Genomic DNA, 26,442 nt, shown 5'->3' with positions numbered 1-26,442 from the left:
AGATAGAATACATACCTCTTTGATGTAGAATGTCTTCATGAAGCTTGAGTGCCTAGTGCCCCAAGTGTGACACCTTAAATGGTTCACACAACACCAAATACACTTGGAATAACTTGAGAGAAACTTGAACACTCCTTGAAATCGTCTAGCCCTCACACTCACACATTAGTGCCCGATTTCTTGAGCCATGAGATTCTTTTATATGGTGGCTATTAGGGTTACACCATGTAACTCATAACTTTACCCATTCCTTATGCTCCATGGATTTTAACCTCCATGGAGTATCCATGGGTCACCCCATGGACTTAGTCCAACATAAGGAATCTTGGATCACAAGCCCACATATATAAGAATGAATGATTTACACAATCAACCCATATATTTAATTAGTCTCCTTTTGATCACTTAATTAATTCCAAATTAATTCTTGATCAATACTAATTAAATAACCTTATTAATATATTAGAACTTATAATATATTAACCAACCTTAAGTGTTATTTCTCTCATTATAGTCTATCCAAATGCATGATGCCATGCAACCCAAATGGACTATGCCGGGTCGGGTCAAGTCTTACCAATTATAGTTATGGACTTAGACATTAATCCAACAGAAACCACATGGACCATTTATGATGTTTTTTCTTTAAATAATTACAACCAAAGAAACTGACAATATTCATCAAATAAATTTTAAAAAAGTTAAATTTCCGAAACCAAATTAAAATAATTAAGAATTTCCAAATATGTTATTTTAAATAACTTACAACAATAATAGTTAAAAGTAACATTATATACAAAAATTATATTGTTACCTTTAAAAACAACAACAATGTTTGATTTTTAAATAATTAAAATGATAAAATTAAAATATTCAGCAAATAAACTTTTTAAAATTAATTAATTATAAAAATAACTATAAATATCATTAAACTATATTTATGTTTAATTTGTTTCATGAGTAACCTGTGGGTAGGGGACATTAAGACAGTTGGGATTATAAAATTTTAAAAGACGTCTACATTATCATATAATTCAAAACAAACAATGTTTATACCAACTTATTATAAGATTTATTATATAAGAGATAATAACAACATCATTGATATATATTTAAAAAACATATATTTGTAAATATTTCAAATATAATGTTATATTTTGCACAACGTGCAGATATTCGCCGAGTATTATAAAATTCTGCGCACCGCCTTCTAAATAATGTGGTTAGAGATATTTTTCTTTCTCAAACCATATTGATTTGAAACCTAAATGACATTTTATATTCCTTAATTAATAGCATTTATAATATTTATAATTTTTGGGTTAATTAGAACATTCGACCCTCATGTATGTGCCAAAATACACGTTTAGTCCATATTTTCAAAAATTAACCTGGACCGTCCCTGGTTTTGTTTTTTCTTGCACGCTTAGTCCCTATTGACATTAAATGATTATTTTACCCTTAATAATTTTTTTTTAAAACTTTTTTATCAGCTTCTAGATTTAAAAAAAGTATTCCACCCTCCCTTTCCCCTCTCTCCAGTTTCCTTCTTCCCATCTCTCATTTACACTCACAGCCGACAACCACCTAATTCCAACATTCCTCCTCCTTTCTCCGGCGAGACCAAACTTTATCTTTCTCTCCTTTTCGATCACCACCCACTGCCCCAACTTCATCTCCCTTAATCTTACTCTACCTTCTTCATCTCCATCGATTCAACAACCTCTTTCTTCTCTTTTCTCTTTCAAACATTTTCCGGTGACCATGGACCTGTCCAATCACTGGAATCGTTACTTCAGTAGGTCATTATAGGCATACTTAACGAGATCATGAAACCCTCCACCATTTGATTCTGATTCATTCTCTGCCTCCGTTTGCATCACTGTCGCTCATATCTGTTGGATTAGTGTCTAAGCCCATAACTATAATTGATATATACTTGACCCGATCCGACATGGTCCATTTGGGTTGCATGGCATCGGGACATTTGGATAGACCTTTTGTGAGAAGAGGATATTTGTGACATATTAATATATTATAAGTTCTAATATATTAATATGAAATCATATTATTTAATTAGTATTGATCAAGAATTAATTTAGTGATCAAAAGAGACTAATTAAATATATGAGGATTGATTGTGTAAATCATTCATTCTTATATATGTGGGCTTATGATCCGTGATTCCTTATGTTGGGTTTAACCCATGTGGTGACCCATGGATACTCCATGGAGGTTAGAACCCATAGAGCATAAGGAATGGGTAAAGTCATGGGTTACATGGTGTAACCCTAATGTGCACACTATATAAAGACCCCATTGGTTGGTGAAATCGGCACTAGTGCATACACAAGAGGGCAAGCCAATTTCTAGAGTGAAGTATCTCTTCTCATGGTTATTCCAAGTTGTTTTGATGTTGTGTGAACCATTTGAGGTGTCACACTTGGGGCACTAGGCTCTTAAGCTCCATGGAATCAAGCTACAACAAAGAGCTATGTATTCTATCTAGTTTTGTTATCCTAGTACATATGATTGTATGCTAGTTAGGGTAATACCTTGGAAAATTGATATTTTCATGTATAATAAAGAAAACATAGATCCAAGGTATTTAGGGTTGCATGTACACCTTAGGAGTGTTAGAATGCTCAAAACCCAACAGTGGTATCAGAGCCAGGTTTGTTTTCAATTATACTTGATGCAAACTCATTTTTCGAAGCCAATAAACTGCCCAGACTGAAAACTCGACGAGTTCTGGCCAAAAAACTCGCAAGTTTATGTGTAAAAGCATGAACTCGACGAGTTTGTCTCCCATAATACATATCTTCGTGTTTTTTGGCTGGAATTGGACTAGGAACATTACAGCTGTTTTTGAACCTATAAACTTGTTTTTGATGTGGTAATGATCATTCTAATCCAATTCAAAAGATAATTGTCAAACGTTTCATGTTTTGTATTAGTTTAATGGTTAGGATAATTACATGAACATTGTTTGATTTGAATTGTCTTGTTCATATGAGTTTAATCAAGATTATGAATATTGCTAGACATGTTTGTGATAGTTGCTTTCAATCCAAATTAATCTAAAAGTTATTCATAATATATGTTTTTGTAACTTGTCCTCAAGTTATGGAAAACCAAGAGTTTTTCTAGTTAAAGAATCATTAGAAGCCATAGGTTACAAAATTGAAGAGTCATCTTTGTCATAAATAGTTTTATGAACTCCATAACTTGTTCTCGAGTTATGGATGTTCAAGACTCTCTTCATTAAAAGTTTTAAAAAACCTTTATTAAACTCATATGTTATGAAATTGAAGAGTTTTGAGAAGTTTCAAAACTTGCCCTCAAGTTTTGGAATTTGTAAAGTTACCTCCTCATGTATACTTTAATTCCAAATTAAACCCTAGAATTTTAATAGTTTAAAATTCAACCCTCATACTATTATAATATTATAGGTTTAATATTTATATATATATATATATATATGTATAAGAGTAAAGTCAATCTTACCGTTAGTAGGCCTCATTCACGAAGCCAGTCTCTAAGGGGGGGGGGGGTATAAGGTTACTGCCTATAAAATGGCAGTTTAATGGGTGTCCACTCTCACCCACCGCTTCCTTGACTGGTGGAGGGTTGTTAGCCGAATGGGTAGGATAAGGACTATAATTCTCCCTTCATTAAAAGTATAATGATAAATACTAAGTAACTAAACACTTATAAATTCCCAATCTTAGTTACTTAGGAAAATGTGAAAATGTGCTAACCCATGAAATTGCACTTTGCACCTTTGTTAAGTTGTTAGTGGAGCGTGTGTGGTTAACCGGCACACTAACATGGGACTGACAATGTGTGGCAAAGGGTAACTTAATGTTTATCATAGATTGGTGGAGCGCGTGTGGTTAACCGACACATCAATTAGGTGATAAAGTTAAGGGTACCAAGTAAATTTGCATGGTTATTCACACCTTGTTTGTGATCCTCGGCATCCCAGTCACAAACTTGAGAGGGCACAATCGGGATTTAAACATGCCATTGAAAGTTCAATGAATCTCAAAAGATCTAGGAGTTTCAATCCAATTAAAACTTAATAATTTATTTTGTTTTTCATGGTGGAAATTGGTAAATCGTCATTTACCTACCTTCAAATATTTTATAACTTGGATTACGACATCCCTCTTCCAGTTATAAATAGTTTGTTGGGTCCTAGCCTTAATATTTCATATTGGGTGTTATATTAAGGACTTAAATCAACTAAACTTGAATTTCTCCCTCATAAATGTCTATTTCAGACAACTATGGTCTTCCCAAATCTTTAGGAACAAAACTTCCTAATGAAGATGATATCCCACATTGGAAGTCCAGAAAAGCTTTCTCTTCCCAATAGAAAGGGATTGGCCATAGTCAAGTCATTTGACCAATGGTAAAGAGAAAGGCTAAGTCTGAGACAATCAAGTGTACCATTTCCAAAAGGTCCATATGTTTCTTTTGCCAAAGGAAGGGACATTGGTTGCGAAGTTGCCGAATTTACCTGAAAAGTTCATAAGGATGAAAGTCAAAAAGTTTGACTTTGCTTCAGGTAAAGTCCATTATCTAACTCTATGAAGTCTTTTTTTGGAGATTCTTAATACATGATGTAATGTAAATTACATTTTGATGTTTTGGAAGAACCAAAGGAAACCTAAAGAAAGAGTATGCTGATCTGATCGCGAAGATGCATCTCGATTGCATGGTTCGATGATCAGAATTTTGAGTTGCTGCTTAAGAGTTGTGATATATTGCTTAGCAATAGATAACATGTTTTTCATATATATTTGCATTGTAAGGATAAGATTTTTTCCGCAAGTTTTAAAATAAAAGGAAAGGTTTTGATTTATTTTAAGTATCCTTACAATGACATTTGTGAAAAATTGCTGTTTATATGTTTCCATTGATAAGCAATATTGGAAAATGGATTTGAGTCTTTCATTTGTGGTAGTGTCATAATTTACCAAATAAGGAAAGATTCTCATCACTCAAGTTTCAGTTGGATAGAAACTTAGAATCATGCAAGTTATATTGTGTGATGAATGAGAATTTTCATCTTTGGGAAATTAAGACTAAGTCCTTGCTCACATGTATATGTGAGTAAAGTGAAGGACTAAAGGATCGGGTACACTTGGTTGTGCACTAGTCAAGTCGACCACAAGGAATGATAAGATTATTTGTCATGATTTACTAAAGTTTAGTAAATATGGTTATACTTACAAGTTTAAGTGTAATTCTGAAACATTGGAAAAGTTTCAATGTATGGAAGGACGAATGAGAAAAATCAAATTAGGCAGAAAGATAAAAGTTTCTCCAATCTGAAAAGGTGGGAGAGTGCTTAAGTATCTTGGTTTATTGTTATCTTGGTGATTATGAAACCATATCACAAATGATCCTCTAAGGACACCTTAGTGCATTTGTTTGGCTAAGGAGAGGAATCATGAATTATAGAAATGGTTAAATCAAAATATAAATCATACTTCGTTCCAAAATCAAATCTTAGAGTCATACTCCAAGATTGAGCCTTGAGTGACATAATCTTAAAAAGGTGTAAAACACTTGTCAAATGTAGAGTAAAATGTTTTCTACTCTTGTACATTTGAGATTGGTAAGTTGTGATGTTTTGGATAAGACAAAGACCAACTAAGACCAACTGTGAGAAGTGTTTAACTTGATAAGAATCCGCACTAACTCTTGAATATTTGTTTTGTCAAGGAATGGATCTTGACAAAAGAGAATTTTATATTAAGGAGTCAGTGGGAGTCTTTAAATATCTTGAGGTGGTTTCAAGAACTAATCAAGAGTATTGTTAATCACTAGCCCACGACTTGAGGTTTGTAACCTATCGTGTTGACATATTCTTATTTTTGTGCCTATTCCAGTTAAAGTTGACTACGCTTGTGAGTTCTATGAGTCCTCAATTGTTTGCATAACAACGTGGAAGCAATGGTAGGCCCTTGAGCTGCCAAGTGGCAAGAAATTAAGATCGAACAAGTTCAGTCCATATGAGTTTGGGTTTTTCACTAACCCTGTCTTGTGATTATGTTTTTGACAAATTCACATGGATAGGAATACATACACCATAAAATCTAAGTGTCATAAGGTTTCTATCTGATTCATGAAAATGATGGTGAGGAAACGCTTTCACTAAGTAGATTTTAAGTAGATAGCAATTGTGATATTTGCATTCTCATGTCATTAGTGGAGCGTGTGTGGTTAACCGGCACACTAACTAGTGAGAATGGAAAAAAGTCTAGACAAACATGTGAGCTATCTAAGGAAAGGTGTATGATTTTGATAAAGTCTTATCAAAGCAATCTTGTATCAGAAATCTGAACTTTGGCAAAAAGTCAATATAGTATTGATTTCTAGAAGTCCAGTTGATTTCTGAGTACATGTCAAAGCTAGTGGGAGAATAAGTGTTGTGCTAGGAAGATAATAATCGTTGTGCTAGTGGGAGCATGATTATTATGGTTAGTGTTGCAAGTTAGCAATGTTAATTATAGAAAAACAAAAGGTTCAATTCGCTTTGAAAAGTTGTTTTGCTATAATTAAGGGAGAGGATTTTATACTTCATTCCAATTCTACAAGCTTAGATTGAGATTTTAATCAACTTTAGTCAAGGATATATATGAATGTTATGATGGAATGGTTCAACATAAGGAAATTCTATATATGTTGCATTCTCAAAATTCGATTATGATTATGACATCCCTCATCATAGTTCGAATTGTGAGAACATGGCAAATAAAATTTTATAGCATGAATCGTGTTCTATATGCTTCGGGTATAGGATCGATTACATATGCTATAATATTTATCCATTCTAAATTTTCCAAATGCCTAGGGCATTAAGAGGGGAAAAGGGACTAGAACTGGATATGACTAAAATGATTAAGCAATTGTCGAGGACAATCTGAGGTTTACCAAAGATTGGTTGCTCATGGACAATTGGAAGTATACAGTAAGGACCATATTGACATATTCTGAAAAGGAGGCAACTCTTGTTCAGAAGGGATAGTCAAAATGGGAATATGGAAATGTTTCCATAGGTGGAAGTTATTCTTTGAATCCGTGTAAGATTAGAAAACTTAATGCAAAGAAGAATGTTCAAAGGAATGTACTTTGAATGTGAGACTTCGTTTCATGGAATTTCTCTCCATTGGAATACATTGTAATGTCTGTTGCTAAATCTTTGTGACTTGTGTGCATATTCATTACAAGAGGATCATTGCATATAAGTTTAGAATCTAACAAGATTACGGTAAATGGCAAGAATTTGGTATTCTTACATTTATTTTAAAGGATTTGGGATTGTGAAATGAGCATCATTGAAATATTGTCAATCGATCTGTTTCACAAAGTAAGGATCATAAGACAAACATAGTGTGCATACTTAGAGTATGGCATAGCTATTGTTTAGACCAACATAGAATGCATGCTTGGAGCATGTCATGCCTGTTGATTTTAATTCAAGTATTAAGTTGATAAATCGAAACATTATACAATGAATAATGAGTAATCAATATGGTGCTTAGATAAAAGGTGTTTTATTTACACTCAAAGTGTTGGGGCCATATAGGATTAGTATTAATCCTGTGTTTCACTTTGCATGTTTTGAGTTCCCGAATAACTAGGTTATTCAAACCATCCACAGTCGATCATACTTTAGAAGTAGGTATTGAGGCAAGACTGTCATGAATGGGTCTGTAGTCTGTCTAGGTGGCTAGACTTAGCTGCAATATTCATGAGTGCTTCTGGAATAAGATTCGAGTATTGGATTCAACCCACGCTCATTTGAATCACTTCATGGATTTTATCACGAGTGAATCATGAGACGATAATATCTTATATTCTTCAAACCTAGAGATATGAGTTGTTGACTATGAGTTGGTTATACATTGATTGCACGAAAATGCATTGGTAACTTGATGTTATAAAACGTGCCTTTGTGTATGATTCAACAAGTAGTTAGTACAAGCATATGAGTCAAAGTTTATCCATTCCTTTTACCCTTAAAGGGATAAAAACGATATCTGTGGGCCCCTCGACGATTTAGTGATGACACCACTAAGTGCTTGGCCAAGCCTGGACTGATTTGATTTGTTCAATTAGTCGGTTGTCATAAATCAGAAATCGGGAAACAATAAATGGATAGAGAGAATGACTATAATCCATGTCTCAGTCCATACGATATCTAGAATGGAGGAATATATGATCACTTATCTAATGAACGTGTCAGTGATTTGTTCAGAGTTAGACAACATCTTTTAAGAGCTACGATTGCTTGTCAGGTTGGAGTCATACTTGAAATAATAGTTATTAGACTTATCCAAGTGGGAGACTGTTGGATTTGTGTCTAAGACCATAACTATAATTGGTATATACTTGACCCGACCCGGCATGGTCCATTTGGGTTGCATGGCATCGGGACATTTGGATAGACCTTTTGTGAGAAGAGGATATTTGTGACATATTAATATATTATAAGTTCTAATATATTAATATGAAATCATATTATTTAATTAGTATTGATCAAGAATTAATTTGGAATTAATTTAGTGATCAAAAGAGACTAATTAAATATATGAGGATTGATTGTGTAAATCATTCATTCTTATATATGTGGGCTTATGATCCATGATTCCTTATGTTGGGTTTAACCCATGTGGTGACCCATGGATACTCCATGGAGGTTAAAACCCATGGAGCATAAGGAATGGGTTAAGTCATGGGTTACATGGTGTAACCCTAATGTGCACACTATATAAAGACTCCATTGGTTGGTGAAATCGGCACTAGTGCATATACAAGAGGGCAAGCCGATTTCTAGAGTGAAGTATCTCTTCTCATGGTTATTACAAGTTGTGTTGATGTTGTGTGAACCCTTTGAAGTGTCACACTTGGGGCACTAGGCTCTTAAGCTCCATGGAATCAAGCTACAACAAAGAGGTATGTATTCTATCTAGTTTTGTTATCCTAGTACATATGATTGTATGCTAGTTAGGGTAATACCTTGGAAAATTGATATTTGCATGTATAATAGAAAAACATAGATCCAAAGTATTTCAGGTTGCATGTACACCTTAGGAGTGTTAGAATGCTCAAAACCCAACAATTTCTTCATCCATCTCTTCCGCTTTACAAAAAAAATCACTTCAATCACCAATCCACCACCGTTTGAGTTGTAACACCTGTTCCAGGTATTATTTAATTTTATAAGTTTTAGGATTTTGTGCTGGGACTCGACGAGTTGGGGAGCTCCAACTCGTCGAGTACAGGTTATTATGAGGGCGCGAGACTTCGGATCTACTCGACGACTCAGAAGGTCCCGACTCGACGAGTAGGCACTGTAAAGGGAAACCCTAATTTTCAGGGGTTTGTACCATATTTAAAGAACTTATGGCTCATTTGCAGCCTCTTCCATCATTCTTTCAGCCCAGAGAAACCCTAGTTTGAGCCTTGCACCTTCTTGAGAGAGAGAGAGACAGAGAGAGCTTTTGAGAGTGATTTTTGGTGTGATTGTGAAGATTTTGGAGCTTGTAGAAGAAAGAGCAAAGAGAGAAGCTGTAGATCTGACATCTACTCTGTATTGGCAACCATATTGAGGTATAAAGTCACTAATTTGACCTTTAGTTGCTTAGATCTCTTTTCTTGGAAGTAAATGGTCACTTTTGGTGCTAAAAGGGTGTCATACTCGGATTTAGACTTGTCACAAGGATATGGTTCCAGATCTGGACATCTCTAGGTCTTCAATGATATAAAGTTGCTCACTTTATCCAGCTTAGGCCCTTTCCATGCACTAAAACCTTGTAGGAACCTTAGTTTTGGAGTTTTAGCCTTGTGAGGTCTTGCATGCACGTAAAGTTTGCAACTTTAAGTGGTAACTACACTAGGAGAAGTTGGATCTGAAGTTTGGGACCTTGGATCCCAATGGAAAGGACTGAACACAAAAAGGACTAAAGGAACTCGTCGAGTCCCTAAGCCAACTCGATGAGTCATGTAGGGTTTACCCGTTTTCGAGATTCCGAGTGATTTCTGTGAAGGATTGGAGTTTTCGGTCTACATGAGTTTTCGGTCTTCTGGACATTGAGGAACTCGACGAGTTAGACAGGTAACTCGGCGAGTTGACGAGTTACATAGGTAACTCACCGAGTTGCTGGATGCACTCGACAAGTTGAGGTCAAGATGGACTGTTGACTTTGACTTTGACCAGGATTGACCTTGAGGGTATTTATGGTATTTCAGGATTGTGACAATTTAATCTCATGATGATTATAGGCAGTTGAGTTGGAGCAGTGTGCTGGGGCTTATTGGATCTTATCTTGTCAGTTAAGCATTCGCGAGAGGTGAGTCTCCTCACCATACCAATGAGTCTAAGGCACCAAGGCCGGCCCATTTTATGATATATGGTATCCTTGCTAAAATGGTAATATGTGGCATGTTAGTTGGTATGTGCTAGGATGTATGCTAGTGGTATATGTGGTATGCTTGTGTGGAAGACCATGGGAGAGCCCATGACACCTCGATGTAAGACCATGTGGAGAGCCTATGGCTTTCCTACTAAAAGACCATGGGAGAGCCCATGACACTTGGATGTAAGACCATGTGGAGAGCCCATGGCTTTCTTGTTAAAGGCCATGGGAGAGCCCATGGCACTTAGGTGTAAGACCATGTGGGGAGCCCATGGCATCCTGGAGTAAGACCCTGGGGACGAGCCCACGACATCCCTATATGTTTGTATGCATGGCTGTTGTGGTATATGTTACTTTTATAGCTAATATGATTATGTGTCTATGTGGATTGTGTGGGGTATGCTTTGGGGAACTCGCTAAGCATTAGCTTACAGTTTGTGGATTTGTTTCAGGTACATCTGAGCCTAAGGGCAAGGACAAGGATTGATGACGCTCGTACACTCTCTCTCAGGCGCTTTTATAGGACACTCTGATGATTTGAAATAATATTGTTATTGATATGAATTTGAAAACAATTGTATTTGTGATTTTATGGTTTATGGAAAATGTTTTGGCTATTCAAAAATGAAAAATTTCTTTTGAAAATTGGGTTGTTACAAGTTGGTATCAGAGCCTTGGTTTGAGGGATTCGGGCACACTCTCAGGTGTGTCAGGACTCAAACTAAGGAAATGGTAAAATTGTTTTCAAAAATAGAAGTTAAAAACTTTTTAAGAATGGAAAAGAGGAGAGTGAAATGCACGTGATCGGCCGAGCCAAGTAAGTAGTTCCCCAATATGTTAGCCATGTTATACTGATTTTTGAGTTATGATAATCGTATGGATCTTGCTATGTGTATGATTTTAAAATTATATACGGTTAGGAGCTTATAGCCTTAGAATGTCTGATTTGGCCTTATTTCCTATTCTTTGTCTGTAGGGGTGCAAACGAGTCGAGCCGAGCCCGAGCCTGGTCAGGCTCGGCTCGGGCTCGTTTAAGTTATACGAGGCTCGAGCTCGAGCTCGGCTCGAGTCGAGCTTCTTGTACTGAGCTCAGCTCGAGCTCGTAAATAATTATACAAGCTCGACTCGGGCTCAGGCTCGGCTCGTTTTTTGTCTGACGTGCCTAAATAAGCTTAAGATCGTCTCGAACTCGTTAAGAAGCTCGTTTACTAATACCCTAAATCCCTAATCCCCAAATATGTTTTTATTTTAATATATAAAAATAATAATAAGTTATATTATATAAAGGCTCATTTAGGCTCGCGATCCTAATCAATCTTAATGACATAGGCTCGAGCTCGAGCTCGTTTAATAAAAGAGCTTAATATTAAGCTCGAGCTCGGCTCAGGCTCGTTTAAAATCGGTTTCGAGTTGAGCTTTTAACGATTCGATCCCGAGTAGCTCACGAGTAGCTTGGCTCGTTTGCACCCCTATTTGTATGGTTGTGGTCCTAGGGTAGAATCTATTATTTGAAAGTCTACTTGATCCTTTTCTGTGTTTAATTTGCATGCATAAAGGCAACCTGTTGTGATTGAGTTCTGGTTTGATATGGATGGAGGAAATCTTAGGATAACCTAGGATTTGAGTGATGTTGTAGCTTGTGGGATATGATTTGTTTTGGGACGATCAAGGAGGGTATGATAGAGAGCATGGAGGAGAGGACCAGGGCATTCTGGGAGACCCCTTCTCAAAAAACCTTACCATATTATTACTCCAAATATGCTACATGCATATTCATAATATAATTTACAAAAGTCTGGATACAAACCAACTATTAAGATTTTTACAAAGTTTTATATATTACATAACTTCCCAAGAATTTATACACTAAGTACAAAAGTAATAATATTATCTATTCTACATCTTCCAACAGTACTTGACTATACTGGATGCTTATCACCTGCAATAGTTAAACACTGAGAGGGATAAGCGGGTGACGCTTAGTGAGTTCGATAACAGTTACAATATAACGCTATGTCACATATATATATATATATATATATATATATATATATATATATATATATATATATATATATATATATATATATATATATATATATATATATATATATATATATATATATATATGACAGGAGCAAAGAGGGACAAAGAACAACAAAGGCATATGTGCATCATATGACAGGCTTTCCATATCAACCAATGATTTGATTCAAAGATTTACAATCAATGAGATACAACAATTTCAACATGATATACATCAATAAGACTTCAACCCAAGTGGCACAGAAAATAAACAATTTCTGATTATCATTTTGCTAGAATATACAGGCTTTCAGCCCTACCTAGCCCGATGCCAATACCAAAAGTGATACGAGTCATGCTCTACATGACCAAAGGCACAAAGCCAATACCAGAAGTGATACGATACATGATCTACATGGACAAAGACATAAATCCAATACCAGAATAATTCGAGACATGCTCTATATGGCCAAAGGCTCAAAGCCAATACCAAAAGTGATACGAGTCATGCTCTACATGATCAATGATATAAAACCAGGATAACACAGGAAAGCACATTGAACATATAACACATAACATACAATTGTCCCTATATTGAACTCACCGTGAAATAACCGAATAATAAAATGATGATTTGGGCAGCACTTCGTTTCTAGATATGACTTTCTTTGACGAAACCGGGGATTTTTATTGAAAACCGGGCTTTGTGCGGGCAGAGTTTCGACTGAAAATATTATTTTCCCGGGGTCTTCGGGTGCTCTAGGGCTTGCTTCGGGTGGTAGGGTAGTTCCCTAGGCTTTGGGGGTGTTAGGAGAGTTTGAGGGATGAAAGAGATTAAAAGAGAGTGAAAATTGTAAACAAAATTCGGAGAGTCTCGCTTTCTATTTATAGTAACCGAAGTCCAGCATTACGTTGTTTAGGTACGCAGGGCGTACTGGCTTGAGAAGTTCTACGCTAAGCGTACTCTCGTACGTTGGGCGTAGGATCTTAGTGTCACCGACGTGTCAATCGTGTGAGATATGTGTCCTCCATCCGAAGAAAGAGGCGACGTGGCCAACTTCTGACCTAGTCCGAGTACGCTGGGTGTAATCTCGTACGTTGGGCGTACGGCTTCGGATAAGTCTCGAATTTTATGTTTAAAACTTCAAAAATTCATATTTTTCGCATACAGGCTCTGTTTTTGACGTTCTTTATATCCACGCGTAGGTGAGATTATACTCTACAACTTTTGTTTAGACTCCGTCGGCTAATTTTGAATTCATTTTTAACATTATAATTTTAACAGGCTCGGACAGAAAAAGTCCGTTAAAAATTCATAACTTCTTCATCCGACATCCGTTTTCGTCTGTCTTTTACCGTTGTACTACTATTGACGAGACCTTCGATTCTCGTTTAAGTTGTGTTGGCTAAAAATCACTCGATCTTTATTTTGAGTTTCGGGCTGTGTACTACTATGCCGAATCTTAGAAAAATTATAACTTCCTCATACGAAGGCAGATTTGGACGTTCTTTTTATGAAAATTCTCGGTTTAACGAATACTATGACTTTCATTTAGATCACTAAATATAAAAAGTACTTTATTGAAAACTCACTTTTTACGTCATATAGCGTCGTGCCGGTTCTGTCGCGAAACTTTAATGAGTCATAACTTCTTCGTTATAACTTGGATTTCGATGAGGTTTTCGCCTAAATGTTTCTAACGAGATAATCTACAACTTTCAATAACATTATTTTTACTTATTTCCAACTTTATATTTTCGTTAATTTCAATAGTTGACTTTTGATCGGAATCTCATAAGACTTCCAATATTTTCCGAATGATTCTAAACATAGTTTTACTTCAAATCTTATAAAAACTATCTTGTTAGAACTCAACGCTCAAAGTCATATAATATTCAATAATATTCACTAATAAGCTTACAAAATACGATAATTACACTAGGTCAATAACGTGTATGTTACACATTGAGAGCCGAGGTTGCTGTGGGCCAGGTCGGAGCTCGAACTCCCTCGTTCCGGGAGTTCAAAGCGTGTGGGGCGCCAAAGTTTTTCATGGTCAGGGACCCCATTGTTAGCCGACACTGGGTGGCGGACATAGAGAACGCCCAACGCACGAGTTCATATCCTGATGTGGCAAAGGTGGGTTTTGCTTCATGTATGCTGAGAGATCGAGCCCGAGACTGGTGAGGAGAGGTGACTAGCCAGGTGGGAGCAGCCGGTGTGGCTGAGATGACGTGGTCAAAGTTTGTTAGGAGATCTGATTTGGAGTTTGAACCACCTATCGAGGTGCAACGGCTAGTGAGGGAGTTTTATGACTTCCAGCAAACCACCGAGACTGTGGCGGAGATCACCACTAAGTTTCGGGAACGAGCACTGTTGATCCCACAGTATGCTACAGACGAGGATATGAGGTGGACGAGGTATCATTCCATGCTGAGGGATGATATCCGGGAGTTTGTGAGCTTTATAGGGTGTAAAACCCTGAATGAGATGGTGGAGAAGGCCCGTGAGCGGGAGACGGAGTTGGACTTTCGCACCAAGCGGAAGCCTGAGCAGGCACATACAACAGTAGGTCAGGCTAAAAATCCTAAGACCTCGGATTCTTCCAGTAGGGGCCAGCAGGGTTGTGGCCGGTGTGCCAAGTATGGTAAGCCGCACAGTGGAGCTTGTCGGGCAGCATGCTCGGGATGTTACGCATGTGGCCAGTCGGGCCACGTGATTAGGGATTTCCCCAAGAAGGGCTTGATTTGTTTTCACTGTAACTAGACCGGCCATAAGCGGGCTGATTGTCCGAGGTTGCAGGGAGGGGGAGGAGCAGTGGCGACGCCCACACCCGCCCCCATGAGGATTACAGACGGCCGCCCTGCTAAGTTGGATACTCCAGCGGTAAAAAGCCATGCATTTCAGTTGACTAACGAGGAGGCTCGGGCAGTGCCAGACGTTGTGGCTAGTACGTGTTTATGCTTTCCTGCTCTATAATTATTGCATTGCTTATGTGTATATTTGTGCTCACGAATAGGGACCTTTTTGGTCAATGTTATGTTGGCTCATGTTTTATTCGATTCGGGAGCTACCCAATCGTTTGTATCTCTTGCACTTAGCAAGAAGTGTCGGGACGCACCGGGGACTTTGGATTCCCCGCTTAAGGTTGAGATTGAAAACGACCGCACCGTGAGTGCTGCGAGGGCGTATCGGGACTGTGTCCTGATTGTGCTTGGGGAGAGGTTTCATGTTGATGTAGTCCCGATACCATTGCGAGGGCTGAAGGTGATTGTCGAGATGGACTGGTTGGGGGCCAATAGGGCGATGATCGATTGCGAGCGCCAGTTGGTGAGGTTTCGAACCCCAAGAAGGGGAGAACTTGTTATTCATGGAGAGAGGGCCTCGCAGGGGTCAACCCTCTGTTCAGCCGCGATGGCTAGGAGATTTCTGCAGCAGGGTTACACGGGGTTTTCGGCATATATTTCTGATACGAGGGTTGAGACCCCAATGGATTTAGGCAGTGTGCCGGTTATACATGAGTTTCGGGATGTCATTCCCGAGGAGTTACCTGGAGTTCCTACGGAGAGGCAAGTGGAGTTTCACATTGATTTGGTGCCGGGTGCCGCTCCGATAGCCAAGGCACCATAGCGGCTAGCTCCGCCCGAGATGCAGGAGCTATCTACACAGCTTCAGGAGCTGCTAGACCGATGGTTCATCCGTCCGAGCAGTTCCCCGTGGGGAGCTCCGACCCTGTTCGCGAAAAATAAGGACGGGTCCTACAGGATGTGCATTGATTATCGAGAGCTGAACAAACTAACGGTGAAAAACCGTTATCCACTACCGAGGATTGATGATTTGTTCGATCAGTTGCAGGGTGCGTCTTGGTTTTCCAATATTGATCTTCGGTCGGGGTACTATTAGATGAAGATTCGGTATGAGGATATAACAAAGATAGCTTTCAGGACTCGGTATGTGCACTATGAGTTTGTGGTGATGCCATTTGGGCTCACCAATGCCCCAACAACGTTCATGGATCTCATGAACAAAGTGTGTAGACCGATGCTGGATCGGTCGGTGATCGTTTTTATTGATGATATCCTGGTCTATTCTAAGACCAATGAGCAGCATGAACAACATCTGAGGGTGGTATTGGAGACATTGAGAACGGAAAGGCTGTATGCCAAGTTCTCGAAGTGTGATTTCTGGCTGTGTGAGGTGCAGTTTTTAGGGCACATCATCAACCAGGAGGGCATTTCGGTTGATCCGGCCAATATTGAGGCAGTGATGCGGTGGGAAGTATCGAAGAACGCATCTGAGATCCGTAGCTTCTTGTGTTTAGTGGGCTATTATCGGAGATTCATCCAGGATTTCTCCAAGATCGTCGTGCCTTTCACCCGCTTGACCAAGAAGAATGTGACTTTTCGATGGGGCACGGATCAACAATTGGCTTTTGAGACCTTGAGACAGAGGTTATGTGAGGCTCCGATTGTAATACTACCTGAGGGGTTGGATGACTTGGTAGTGTACTGTGATGCATCGATCTCAGGGTTAGGCATGGTACTGATGCAGAGGGGGCATGTGATACCTTACGCCTCGACCTGGAGTTAGGGGCAGTAGTGTTTGTCCTAAAGATTTGGAGGCACTACTTGTATGGAGTACGATGCACTATTTATACTATTCATAATAGTTTGAAGTATTTGATGGGTCTGCAGAACCTCAACATGTGGCAGAGGAGGTGGTTGGACATGCTGAAAGATTATGATTGTGAGATCTTATACCATCCAGGGAAGGCCAACGTGGTGACCGATGCTTTGAGCCGCAAGGGGGAAGGTTCCCCGATTTGGAACGTTTGCTTGAGGATGATAGTGAGCTCTCCATTGTTTGATTTAATCAAACAAGCTCAGGTCAAGGGTGTGAAGAAAGATAATTGGAAGACGGAGTGGATTCGGGGTCAGTATCCCTTGTTTGTTCGGGATAGCCGAGGTCTTCTGACACAGTGTGGCCGGGTGTGGGTACCAGTGACTGGAGGGGTGAGACAGTAGATATTGGGGGAGGCACACAAGTCCAAGTTCTCTATACATCCGGGGGGTACAAAAATGCATAGAGATTTGAGACAGAGTTACTGGTGGCCCTGCATGAAGCGGGAGATTGCCTGGTTTGTGGAGTGGTGCTTAAACTACTGGAAGGTCAAGGCCGCACATAAAGGACCGCATGGCAAGGTTCAACCGCTACCCATTCCCATGTGGAAGTGGTAAGAGATCCCTATGGAATTCATCACGAAGTTACCGAGGACAGCGAGGGGTGTGGATGCCATATGGGTGATTGCGGACAGGTTGACGAAGAGTGCCCACTTTATTCCGATCTCTGAGAGTATATCCGCTGAGAAGTTGGCGGATATTTATGTACGAGAAGTGGTGGTAAGGCACGAAGTGCCAGTGTCAGTAGTCTCTGACCGGGATTTTCGATTCACATCCAGATTCTGGAAGAAGTTCCAAGAGGAATTAGGCACTCAGTTGCATTTTAGTACGACATACCACCCCCAGACAGATGGCCAAAGCAAGAGGACGATCCAGACACTCGAGGATATGCTTCGGGCACGTGTGTTGGATTTTGTTGGTACTTGGGAGAAATACCTCCCATTGGCAGAGTTTTCATACAACAATAGTTACCATGGCAGTATCGACCGACCTCCGTTTGAGAAGTTGTATGTTCGGAGATGTAGGACCCGGTTTGTTGGGGCGAGCTTGGACACCGAGTCATGGGGAACACCGAAGTAGTGCTCAAGACTACCGGGTTGATTCAGCAGGTGCGCGACCGACTACGAGTCGCACAAAGCCGTCAGAAAAGTTATGCTGACCGGCAGCGATAGGAGCTTGAGTTCAGGTGGGGGACTTTGTGTTACTAAAAGTGTCGCCATGGAATGGAGTCATTAGGTTTCAGAAGAGGGGCAAGCTAGGGCCCCATTATATTGGACCTTTTAGGATTACGGCCTGGGTGAGCAAGGTGCCCTATCGCTTGGATCTGTCGGATAAGCTTAGCCAGATACACAACACCTTCCATGTGTCACAGCTTCAGAAGTGTGTCACCGACGAGGCCGCGGTCGTTTCTCTGGATGATATTTAGGTGGACGAGAGCCTAAACTACATTGAGAGGCCTGTTGCGATTCTAGATAGGAAGACCAAGGTTCTTCGAAAAAAGGAGGTGAAGTTGGTAAAGGTGCAATGGCAGCACCGAAGGGGCTCCGAATGGACATGGGAGCCAGAGGAAGAGATGCGAGATCACTACCCGGACTTATTTGGCTCAGCAGACTTCGAGGACGAAGTCTAGTTCAAGTGGGGGAGATTTGTAACACCTGTTCCAGGTATTATTTAATTTTATAAGTTTTAGGATTTCGTGCCGGGACTCGACGAGTTGGGGAGCTCCAACTCGTCGAGTAGAGGTTATTATGAGGACGTGGGACTTCGGATCTACTCGACGAGTCGGAAGGCCCCGAATCGACGAGTAGGCACTGTAAAGTGAAACTCTAATTTTCAGGGGTTTGTACCATATTTAAAGAACTTATGGCCCATTTGCAGCCTTTTCCATCGTTCTTTCAGCCCATAGAAACTCTAGTTTGAGCCTTGCACCTTCTTGAGAGAGATAGAGAGAGAGAGAGCGAGAGAGAGCTTTTGAGAGTGATTTTTGATGTGATTGTGAAGATTTTGGAGCTTGAAGAAGAAGGAGCAAAGAGAGAAGCAGTAGATCCGACATCTACTCTATAGTGGCGATCATATTGAGGTATAAAGTCACTAACTTGACCTTTAGTTGCTTAGATCTCTTTTCTTGGAAGTAAATGGTCACTTTTGGTGCCAAAAGGGTGTCATACTCGAATTTGGACTTGTCACAATGATATGGTTCCAGATCTGGATATCTCTAGGTCTTTAATGACATAAAGTTGCTCACTTTATCTAGCTTAGGCCCTTTCCATGCACTAAAACCTTGTAGGAACCTTAGTATTGGTGTTTTAGCCTTGTGAGGTCTTGCATGCATGTAAAGTTTGCAACTTTATGTGGTAACTACACTAGGAGAAGTTGGATCTGAAGTTTGGGACCTTGGATCCCACTGTAAACGACTGAACACAAAAAGGACTGAAGGAACTCGTCGAGTCCCTTAGCCAACTTGACGAGTCATGTAGGGTTTACCCGTTTTCGAGATTATGAGTGATTTCTGTGAAGGATTGGAGTTTTCGGTCTACATGAGTTTTCAGTCTTCTGGACTTTGAGGAACTCGGCGTGTTGACGAGTTACTCAGGTAGCTCGATGAGTTGCTGGATGCACTCGACAAGTTGAGGTCAACATGGACTGTTGACCTTGACTGTTGTCTTTGACTTTGACCAGGGTTGAGCAAGGTTGACCTTGAGGGTATATATGGTATTTTGTGATTGTGACAAGTTAATCACATGATGATTATAGGCAGTTGAGTTGGAGCAGTGTGTTGGGGCTTATTGGATCTTATCTTATCAGTTCAACATTCAGGAGAGGTGAGTCTCCTCACCATACCAATGGGTCTAAGGCACCAAGGCCGGTTCATTTTATGATATATGGTATCATAGCTGAAATGGTAATATGTGGCATGTTAGTTGGTATGTGCTAGGATGTATGCTAGTTGTATATGTGGTATGCTTGTATGGAAGACCATGGGAGAGCCCATGACACCTGGATGTAAGATGATGTGGAGAGCCCATGGCTTTCCTACTAAAAGACCATGGGAGAGCCCATGACACTCGGATGTAAGACCATGTGGAGAGCCCATGGCTTTCCTATTAATAACCATTGGAGAGCCCATGGCACTTAGGTGTAAGACCATGCGGGGAGCCTATGGCATCCTGGAGTAAGACCCTGGGAACGAGCCCACGACATCCCTATATGTTTGTATGCATGGATGTTGTGGTATATGTAGCTTTTATAGCTAATATGATTATGTGTTTATGTGGGTTGTGTGGGGTATGCTCTGGGGAACTCACTAAGCATTAGCTTACAGTTTGTGGATTTGTTTCAGGTACATCTGAGCCTAAGGGCAAGGGAAAGGCTTGATGACGCTGCATGCACTCTCTCTCAGGCGTTTTATGGGACACTCTGATGATTTGAAATAATATTGTTGTTGATATGAATTTGACAACAATTGTATTTGCGATTTTATGGTTTATATAAAATGTTTTGGGTATTTAAAAATGAAAATTTTCTTTCGGAAAATGGGTCGTTACATGATTTCTACACCATCAACCATGGATCGATTTCTGCTTGATTTTTCCCACCGGTATCAGATCTCCACCAGAAAAAAGGAAAGTTCCAAAATCTCCCCTCGAAAAAAACAAATATTTCAGATCGTCGGTGATAGGTGAAAAATACATAGCTGTATGACAATGTTGCGTGGGGGTTTTCTTTATATGAGTTTTCCGACGAAGAAGAGGGAAGAAATGATGGGTGGTGGTGGTCTTTATGCTGAAATTTGCAGTAGATGGTGGTGGTGGGGTTTTTTATGGCAGAATCTGCAGTAAAGGGTGGTGGTTGATAGAATCTACACACTTTACCACCAGAAAACTTGCAATTGGAATCCATCTATGGATCCGGAGAGATCGTGAAACAAGTGAGTTTTGGATTGGGGAGTAGGTGAGGTGAGGGTTGGCGGTGGTGCTTCGTTTTCCGGTGGTGCTACATTTTCCGGTGGTGGTGTAGATTACCAGTGTTGGTAGTGGTCAAGTGTTCTTCATCAAAAAAAATATTTAAAATACTTATTGATAATTAAAAATAATAAATAATGTTAAAAATAAAGGAAAATGAAAATGAAAAGGGCATTATAGTCCTTTCAAGTATCACAATGGACGAAACGTGCAAATTTAAACTAATAAGGGATGAAGCGTGCAACTTTTCACGACATGATGGACGGTCCGAGTTAATTTTTGAAAAATAGGGACTAAACGTGTATTTTTGCACCTGCACGAGGGATGAATGGTGTAATTTACTCGTAAAGTTTCAATAATTTTTAGCATTCTCTCATTATATATGTAGCTTTATTAGTACATCTTTTACAAAAAGTCGTCATGTGGTTGAAGTTATTGTGATTCAAAAAGATTTTATGTAGTTCAAGCGTTTATGATTCAAATATTATTAGGATTTCTCTCAAAAAGCTTTCATGTAGTTCAAGCGGGTACGATCCAAATATGAAGAGTTGAAGAAATGAGTTATGTCGCATCAATGGTAAATGTAATATATTTTTTTTGTTGAAACAATGGAACTGAAACTTTTCTATTCTTTCTTTATTTTCATTTTCTCGTGTGATCTTTATATATGACTCCTATGTGTTACAAAATCTTGAAAATTACTCTCCAACCATAAATGTTTTGTTTGGAACATTTTTATGATTCTTCTTTGTCAAGAAAAACATTTTGATTGCAAGTTAGTGATGAATTGTTATCAAGTTTCTATGGTTGAATGGTGTCAAAGGAAGAAATAACAGTCAGAAAATGGATATAGTTTTTTTTTTTTTGTTTGAGCAGAGTAGACGGACGTGATTTTTTTCTTTGGATTTAAATGTATATATATGTAATAGTTTTATTTATATATTCAACCATCCAATTTCTTATTTATTTGATTGTAGTTTTTCTGTTTTGATTATGTTTAGTTTCTATTATTTCTTGGTTGTGTTATCCTTAACAACATATTTACAAGAAAATATTTAAAAGATAATATCATTTTTAACATTAGATATATAATTATGATTGACTCATTGTGACATGTTCTTCATATGAAAGTGTTTTTTCCATTTTACCATGACACAAATTACATATGACATTTACGAAAATATTATATATATATATATATATATATATATATATATATATATATATATATATATATATATATATATATATAGGGCTAGGTTATAATGTGGATGGACAATATTGTGTGGACGTGTGGATAATGCTATTTTATTAAAATTACTAAGAGAATATGTTGTTTACTAATGTGAATACGTTCAATCTCACAGAACTATTGTTATTTTAATGGATTCTCACCAATTCTAATTCATTTTTGTTCTCATTCATCGTTTTTTATTTAGTTTAATTCTTACAGAATACGACTCAGTAAACATCCTGATAACATTCTGAGAGAATGAGAATAATTAAAAAAAGTGTATAATAACCTTATAGATGATTTAATTAGTGAAAATGCTTAATAATTAAAATAATTATATAAGATTGAACGTATTCATATTATCAAACAACATATTTTCTTTGTAATTCTCACAGAATAGCATTATCCACACGTCCACACAATAGATGTCAATCCACATTTGAACCTAGTTATATATATATATATATATATATATATATATATATATATATATATATATATATATATATATATATATTGTTTTGGTCAAAAATTACACAAGTACTAATCAACAACCAAATTGAATGAGAGGCTGTGATGTTTAGATTGTGTAAAAGCAAGTGGTAAAAGAAAGTGACACAATGGTTTACCAGGAAAGCCCTTGATCCTTACTAGGATCTCCGACATAAAACCTTGGGAGGTGATAATGTTCACTTGCCTTGATGATTTTATTGATATAAAATATGAAGATTATAGTGAGTTCTTGGTAAGAATAAGTAGAGAATTTCGTAGAGTAAGCTTAAGCTAAAAAAGAGTGTGTTGTGTGCAGATTGCAAGTGTCAATTTATATTCTAATATGACCAGCTTCACGAACGTTATTTGACCATGTATTCCGGGTCTTTAGCATAGTTGAGATGATTCTTTGTTTGGAATTGGTCTTCCCTTGACTACTTCTGCACACGTGTTAGCTATAGACAAAATATGACCGTTATAAATATAGATAAAAATAATAACGGTAATTAACCGGGATCCTGATGTTGCTAAGGATCATGGATATTTGAGGATCCTGAATATCGTAAGGATCCTGGCCCTAACAATTTCCCCCAAGTTATTTATGAAAATATCGGGGTTAGTTTTGTAAATATTAAAAGGATAACTTAAAGTAAATAGGTAAAAGGAATTTGAATTTAGTTTTTAAGGGATAAGTCTTATCTTTATTGAGATAATCGAGAAATGGTCAAATCATCTCTGTCATCTTTTTCTAGCTATAAATGAGGGCTTTCGGTAACTCCTCTTTTTACTCTTCCAAGTCGCCATCATATCGTTGTGAAGGTAATACTTTTTCCCTTTCATTCATTCTCCTGTTGTTTTGATTTTCCTTGTCATGGCTAATAAAATTAGCCGTTCTCGAGCTGGCATTGTTATTCCTTCCGAGAATGATTTTAATGATCAAGGAATCTTAAGCTACGACGATGTTTGTTCTTTTGATAATGAAGACATGGTATCGTTGAAAGCCATCAGGGGATTTCCCTTCTGATGTGATTTTTCGTCCATTCGAGGCTACCATTCAACCTGATTTTGTGTCTCCAACATGGGTTTGTTTTCCTGAATACCCATTCACTCTAGGTTTAACCTATCCTTTTACTGGTATTGTTCGTGATTTCTTTCTATGTACCCAAATCTCTTATATTCAAACTATGCCTATGGTTTGGAGGATCCTCTTTTGGATTGATCGCCTGAATCAATCCAAAAATATGGACATTGGATTACCTGAGTTGGCCTCCATCTATGATCTTTCTACTTTTGGTTCTTCTCGTTTCCTGTTAAGAGTTAAGACAAACAAACCCCACCTCATTCTGAAATCTAAACAAAACGATGGCGCTTGGAAATAAAAATATTTCTTCGTGAGGCGCGATTCGATTCCTGAGGGGGATTCCCTACCAAGATCATGGATTAAAAAGGGTAGGAAACAAATTTAGATATCAAGGATCCTGAAATTTACTTCCTTTATTTTGTTTGTTTTGATGCAGCGTTTAGGTTTGAGGAGCTTATTCCTGCCGTCAGCGAGTCTGAGGAAAAGATTTCCAGATTTCTCACACTTCCTGAAGTTGAGAGATCGTTCAAGCTTAAATATTCCAGCCTTCAAGAAGGTTCTTCTACTACTACTTCTATGGCCACTGGTAACATTATTTTTCTTGAATACGTCTTTTTAGAGGATCCTGACTCGATAGGGATCTCTGGCAGGTTCTAAGACTACCCGGTCCAAGGCCCGCTTTGGTTTGGTAGATCTTGAAGATGATATGACCAGTGGTTCAATCCAAGCTAAACAGGAAAAAAGCGTCATTCTTCCTCTTCCCAAGAGGTCTCATATAGATCTTACAGTTAAGGCTTCAGGATCTCGAAAACGAAAGACTTCTGAAGCTGTGGATTTCAGTCTAGAGAACCTCAGCATCGAGGATGCTCTTGGGAAGTTGTCTTCATTTTCCCAAGCTATAAGGATTTTGCATAGGAATTATTCATATTAATCTATCATACCTGTCATCTATCATGCTGATGTTTATGTTTCTTCTAGGTATTTGCTCATGTTTCCCATGTTACCAACGACCTCAGGGTCCGTGTCGATAAAGCCGAGTTTGTTCTAAAAGAGCAGGAGAAGACATGGAGGGTCACCAAAGAGGATCTTCTCCAAAGGGTAGAGTTGTTGAGCAAGCAGAAAATCAAAAAGGAAGAAGAGCATCTTGCGGATCTCGAGGAGGTGATTGTTGATGCCAAGACGAGCGCTGCAATAGCTAATCTGCAGGCTAAGATCAAGCTGGCTGAGGATCTGGAAAACGCGAGCTCTTGGGACGTGGATGGATGGCGTGAGGCGTTGGCCAAGCTGATTGATAAGCCAGTTCCTGCCAATCAGGATCCTGTGTTGATGTTGACCGGAGGAGAGGAGAAGAAGGTCACGACCGATGATGACCCAACTAAGGTCTAGGCCTGCAAAAAGTTGGTTTTAGTTGTTTTTGTTTTTGTTAGTGATGTAAGACAATTAACCTTTTGGTTGTGTTGACATGCAACTCTTTTTTTTCTTTTGAATGATATGGTAGCATTTTCCTTTTATATCCCTCTTGTGGTTCTTCTTTATCGCTGATTGTCTTCGAGTTTCACTTTAAGCTTCATGAGTCTTTAAATTTTGGAATTTACTAAAGATAAATTCCCAGGAGAGAACTTTGATTCAATGTTGGGAATGAGGTCCCTTACCAATGAATGTCGATGAGGATCCTTAAGGGTAAGAATCCTTACCGTCAAAGATCCTAAAAATTAAAGATTTTGGATCTTTTAAGGGAAATTTTCCCTTAGGATAACCTGTTTATAGACTTAGATAAAATAGATAACATGTTAATGTTATATTCAGGGGAGGATCCCCGCTTGTGATATAATTCATTGGGTAGGTAACATGAAAATGTTACAATCTGACCGGATTTTCTAGGGAACATTCCCAACGTGTGACAACATGAAGATGTTATATGTGTTGTGTAATTTCTGGGGCAAAATCCCAATATTGGATAACATGAAAATGTTATAAGCCTTAAGCAGTTACTGGGGTAAAATCCCGATAACATGAAAATGTTATAAGCCTTAAGTAGTTACTGGGGTAAAATATCGATAACATGAAAATGTTATAAGCCTTAAGTAATCACTGGGGTAGGATCCCAATTTCTGGATAACATGAAAATGTTATAAACCATAAGGATCTCAACATGTGTTCAAAGATAAGAGGGTTGCCAAGTCACTGAATCGTGAAATGATCCCCTTATCCGTATCCCACAGTTAGATATCATGCGTTCAAGCGAGTTGTATAAACCTTAGTTCGTGTGAAAGAGGTAATTAGCTCTTTAAACCTTAGAGGGGATTAAGTACCCTTAGGCATAGGAGAGATGCTCAGTCTCTAGCTTGTATACATGATAGTTTAGGGATTATATTGTTAAATATAGTGGATTTTAGCAAGAATTGGGATCTTTATGTGTCAAGATCCCTGTGCTTCGGGGTGTTCAATCTTGAGGATCCAGTTGTTCCGGGATCTCCGATTGTGAGGATCCCGATGTTTCAGGATCTCCACTCTTGACGATTCTTAAATGTA

The sequence above is a fragment of the Lactuca virosa genome, chromosome 2, assembly GCF_052849685.1.
Source record: "Lactuca virosa cultivar CGN04683 chromosome 2, Lactuca_virosa_CGN04683_v6, whole genome shotgun sequence".
In the NCBI taxonomy this organism is placed as follows: domain Eukaryota; kingdom Viridiplantae; phylum Streptophyta; class Magnoliopsida; order Asterales; family Asteraceae; genus Lactuca; species Lactuca virosa.
This window is presented reverse-complemented; position numbering follows the sequence as displayed.